We start from the raw sequence: 5,401 nt of genomic DNA, 5'->3' as shown, positions 1-5,401 counted from the left end.
CCCCCCTGTTTTTTTTTTTTTTTTTTTTTTTTTGGATTTAGGATTAAACACAGGGCCTTTGCACTAAACTATATTCCCAGCCCATTTTTTATTTTGAGACAGGGTCTCACTAGATTGCTAAATTCTCCAGGCTGGGCTGGAACTTGCAATCATTCTGCCTTGGCTCCCAGAGTGCTGGAATTAAGGGCCTGTGCCACCACTCTGAGATTGGAGCCCCTTATCGTACAAGCAGGACAATAACCGGGGCAGACTTTGAGGTTAGAAGAAGACAGCTTTAGAGTACAGAGGAGCAGCCCAGGGATACTGAGAACTCATGTAGAGAGCTTGCCTTAGCATGTGTCAGTCCCTAGGTTTGATCCCTTGTACCCCAAAAGAAATACATAAATACCGAGGAGTTTGTTGGCTTGCTGGTTTTTATTTTAGAATTTTCTTGAGTCCTCCACATCCTACATCCTGCTCTCTTGGCCACCAGCCTTGTTCAGGACCCAAAGGCTTCTCCCCCTGACGGCTGTAAGGGCCTGTCTCCGTCACTCTCCTGACATCCTGGCTCAATCTCCTCCAGTGTAGGGCTGATCCTATCTGTGCTGCCTAAAAGCCTTCAGGGGATCCCCACTGTCAACTAAATTCGGCACTGGTTTCTCACCTGGGGTTTAAGTACGGCTTTGGTTTACCTTTTCTTGTCTTAATTTCTACAATTTTCTTATGTTCAAGTTGATTTACAGGCAGGAAAAAGGAGGGCTTGCTTTGGAGGAGCCAAGTGAAATTTCCCTATGAAAACGGTAGTTAGATGTGATCTTATGAGCTCGGCGGAGTGGGCGGAGTGGTACATGTTTGTAATTCCAATATTTGAAAGGCTGAAACAGGAGGAACCCTGCGAGATCAAGGCCAGCCCGGAGCTACATAATGAGTCTGAGGCCAGCCTGAACTACACATAGCAAGACCTTGTTAAAAAAATCTAAAGAGTTCCTTGCAAAATATTTTGTTTCTAACTTTCATAAGACATTTAGCAAATTCTGCCTTATATTAGAGTTGTTGAGTTGTTTGTATATTCTATCTCCATGCTGCTAGAATGAATGCAGCCTGAGAACAAAACAGCCCTCATCTCTGATCTCTTTGAGGATCCAGTATTATGGCACACACTTGGTAACACTCAAAATATATATATTTTTGAGACAGGGTCTTGCTACGTAGCCCAGGCTGTCTTTGAACTCAAAGCAATCCTCTTGCCTCAGCTTCCTGAGTTCTGAGATGACAGGCATGCGCCACCACTCCTGGCTCATTTCAATACTTTTTAAAAATTGTGTGATTAGCCGGGGATTTAGCTCAGTGGTTCCGGTGCTTGCCTTGCAAGCACAAGGACCTGAGTTCGATCCCCGGTACCCCCCCCAAAAATTCCGTGATTAAGCTTGACACTGTGGCATATGTCTGTTGTTCTAGCACTCTGGAGGCTGAAGCAGGAAGATCGCTTAAGCCCATGAGTTCTAAACCAGTCTAAGCATAATAATATTAAATAAATAAATAAAAATCGCTGACTATTTTCAAAAGAGGTTGTGGCTTGCTCTTCTAACAGGACCAATCTCTGACACTGGATCCATGAGCTGCAACTGGTGAACTTCAGAAAAAGCAAGCGGGAAGTGAACTTTGGGCTTACTCTTCAGAATTTGTTTCTTGGTCAGTTTTCTGCAAAAGCTCCCTCTTTCTCTTGACAATTATTAATGAATTTTCTGTATCTTTCTCTAATTCCCTTTGACTCTAGCTCCTCCCTAGTGACTTAATTTAGTTAATGTTCTAATTAGTACAACTTCCACTCCAGCAGATTTTCTGGGCTTTCTCATCAATGGTTTTCCATATGACAAGTGCCTTTAACGAGTCTCTAAACATTCAAGAAAAAGGAAGCCATTATTTAAGGCAATAGTTCTGTCTCATTTGTCCCCACTTCTGGTCTGACTTTCTTGACCATCTTGGAGCTTGCTCAGCAGATAATTTGGTCCTAGCTGTGCCATCAAGGCTGGTGGTCGAATGAACGAAATGTTCTAGTAGGTGCCATCCACATCATCATGCTAAGTAGAAAAGTATTTTTATACCCAAGGAAAACATCAGCCTTTAGAAGGGTTTTTTTTTTTTTTTAATGACATTTCCCCCATTAGTAATGTGGATTTATCCTGATATTCTCCTCTTTTTCTTCAAATCTCCAAAACATATCCAGACATGATTGTGAGTGTATGTGAATCTGGATGGACTAAAAACAACATTAAACAAACCACAATAGACTATTTGATCTGATACCCTAACAATAGTGCCTAACTTTGACTGCTTTGGGACCAACTAGGAAGCTTTTAAAACTTGATGCTTGGGTCTCAGCCCCAGAGATTCTGCTCTAATTGGTGTGGGTGGAGCTTAGGCAGTGGGAACTTTTAAAGGCTAATGCAGCTGTAGGCCAGTTGAGAACCAGCATTCTAAAGTAATCCACAGGATTAACAGTCAGCTTCAATGAGGAGTGTCATAATACTGTCATGAGACAGCAGAGGGCAGAGTTGATTTAAATTTATGTAGAGATTGTCAGGAGATAGCAAGTAGTTAATAATAAAATCTTTCTACTTTGCAGCTGTCTTTTGCCAAGGGTTTATTTACTACTAAAGCCAAATTACTTTTAATGTATATTGGGATTTACTGGGAAAGCTCTTGATGGTGACTGATCAATAGAACATTACATACTGTCCGAACCAGCACACTTTTGAGAGTACAAGGGAACACTATTAATGATGTTGGGATAGCAGGTGCAAACCAAGATTTTTTAGGCAAATAGGGTTATATGCCCATCCTATGGTCACCATATCTTTGGTGGAGAAGAGCTAGAATTTGTAGCAAGGCTTTAACAGTGAAAGCAACCAGTACTCACTTGTGCCGATTATGAAAATCTTTAGTGCTATTTTAATTTATGTCCCTCTATCACTGTAGAAAAAGAAACTTAAGGAACATTTCTGAGTGTCAAGAACTATAGGCTCCAGTTGGGAATAGAACTTCCAGTTGGGAAGGATGTTGCTTCGTTTTTTAAAAAAAGGCAAGAACTTAAAAATCCTTCAGGAAATAGAGTATGGCATACGTGATAAAGAATACTACCCTAAATTATGTGTAGGCTGTGACTTGTCATGACCCTTCTTACAGTTTCCCATCGTGTTCCTTGTTTACTCCCACACTTCATTGCGTAGAGACCAGCTGACTTCCTCAGATGCTCCAGTCTGAACCTTAGAAATTCTCCTTGTTGCCAGGCATCGTGGTGCACACCTGTAATCCCAGCACTCAGGAAGCCAAAGCAGGAGGATTACTGCAAGTCTGAGGTCAGTCTGGGCTACATAGTGAGTTCAAGGCCACCCTAAACTACATATTAAGACCCTGTCTCAAAAAAAATTCTCTTCCTTGTGAGCACAGCTCTTTTCCTAGATGCCCTCTCTAGCTACTAGATGATTAACCTGTGTAACCATTGACCCCCAAATCAAAGAATTTAATTTCAGCATGGAAAGCATACTGTAATTAGTGAAAATACTGTACTATGGAACTAATAATTTAAGTCAGAAACAGAAAAGGATCCTTCAAGTACAATGCATCATCATCCCATGCTGAGGTCCTCCTACTGTGTGTTGCACACACCCAACACTTTTTGAATGACACCTATAGAGCTGATGGCTATATAAGAGACTTCCCATAAAATCCGCATTCACACACCCCACTAGTCTTTCATTTGGGTCAAAAATGTCATTTACTCTTCTGTATTTAGGAAGCTTATTCTTCTTTTGCTAAAATAGATCCCTATTTTATTCCATCTTCCTTCCAATATTTTAGCTCTCCATTTTTTCATGCTTATTTAAATCATAAATAGAATCATCGAGATTGATTAGGATCCTTAAGAAACTGAAGTAATTAAAGCACAGTAGTACAAAATACAAAGTTATAAAGATCGATCTGTCATAAAGTGATTAGTATTCTTTCCTTCCATAGCCTCAGATTGGATCCAAGGACCAGTCAGATGGTTCGACCAATCTTCCACTGCTCAGTGGGTGAAGGCTGGTAAGGAGATGGGCCTGGTCCAGGCCAATCCACCCCTCACCCTGCTGAAGGCAGTCCCAGCTGGGAAAGCAGCTGTTTTTTTTGTTTTGTTTTGTTTTGTTTATGTTTTCAGCTGAGTTTTTGCTGTTTTGTTCTTGCCCTGGTCCCTCCCGGCTATAAAAACTTGTTTACAAGAAAATATCTAATACTTTTTACTTCTGTTTTTCCATATATTTGAAAATAGCTTTGTTGTTTATTTGTCATGAAAGTATTCTATGCTTATAAAACATTCATACATCAGGGAAAAATAAGAAAGTAGGAATTACTCTAAATCCTTCCATAGAATTAATAACTGATACTGACACAAGTGTTTTCCCTCATATAAAATATTTTCTTAGATAGAAATTATTTGAAGCTGTTTTAAGAAACTTCAATAATGTGTCATTATCCCTATTGATAATTACAAAACCACATTATCACTTAAATCATCATGTATGACTATGCATACCTACCATAATCGGTGTTAAAAGGGAAGTGCCATAGACTGATTACATTAAATAGAGTTCATTTTAGCAAAGCAAAACCAAACAAAAACAATTCATGAATCAGGCAGCTCCTAGCACCAGAGAACCTTCAGAGAATTCTAGCTAACACCATCAGGCAGCATTTCCTGAAAAAGGGAAGTGAAGCAGAGAAAACAACAGCTATTGTTTTCTGTGCAGCAACTGGCTACAGCTTAGTCAATCAATTTGTTCCAGCTAGTTTAACCTTCGCTGGTCACAGGGCCCCCCAGCAGACAGGCCACATTCAACTACTGTGACTGAGCTCCATATTGGTTTGTCTGTTGGGCCTTGCTCAGGTGTCCAATATAAATCCATGGCAGAGTTTATGTAACATTGGTTTAATCAATCCCATTTTGATTAACATTGTATGAATTTTAGTTTTTCACTACAATATACATTAGTATGATGAACATTTTGTATGTTCTTAGTATAAGTGTAAAAAATCAAAAGCTAGAGCTGAAAGAGTCCCTAGGGGATAGCTAATCTGTTTGTTTGTTTGCTTTTTGAAACAGGGTCTCACTATGTAGTTGACACTAATCTGGAACTCACTATGTAGCCCAGGCTGGTCTTGAACTCACAGCAATCCTCCTGCCTCAGCCTCCTGAGTGCTGGGATTACAGGCATGCACCACCATGCCCAGCGAGGCTAGCTAATCTGAAGCCCTCATTTTGCAGATGAAAAGCAGGCATAGAGAAGTTAAAGGGAAATTAAACCCAGATCTTCTGGTTAAATCTATGGATTTTTTAATCTGTCCTGCTACTGCCTTTTTTCTTTTTCTCTCTCTGTATTAACAT

General features: G+C 40.1%; 1 long non-coding RNA gene across 1 annotated transcript in view; it reads left to right on the top strand.

Annotated features, from left to right (window-relative positions):
- The window catches only part of LOC109117379, a 13,526-nt gene extending 9,264 nt beyond the window's left edge, over nucleotides 1-4,262 (top strand). Inside the window, exons 2-4 of the long non-coding RNA XR_002024688.2 lie at nucleotides 1,571-1,671; nucleotides 3,210-3,338; nucleotides 3,997-4,262. This is a non-coding gene — a long non-coding RNA (uncharacterized LOC109117379). The remainder of the gene's footprint in view (nucleotides 1-1,570; nucleotides 1,672-3,209; nucleotides 3,339-3,996) is intronic.
- Nucleotides 4,263-5,401: the final 1,139 nt, after the last annotated feature.

The sequence above is a fragment of the Fukomys damarensis genome, unplaced genomic scaffold, assembly GCF_012274545.1.
Source record: "Fukomys damarensis isolate Sample0158 unplaced genomic scaffold, DMR_v1.0_HiC HiC_scaffold_21, whole genome shotgun sequence".
NCBI lineage: Eukaryota > Metazoa > Chordata > Mammalia > Rodentia > Bathyergidae > Fukomys > Fukomys damarensis.
This window is presented reverse-complemented; position numbering and strand designations above follow the sequence as displayed.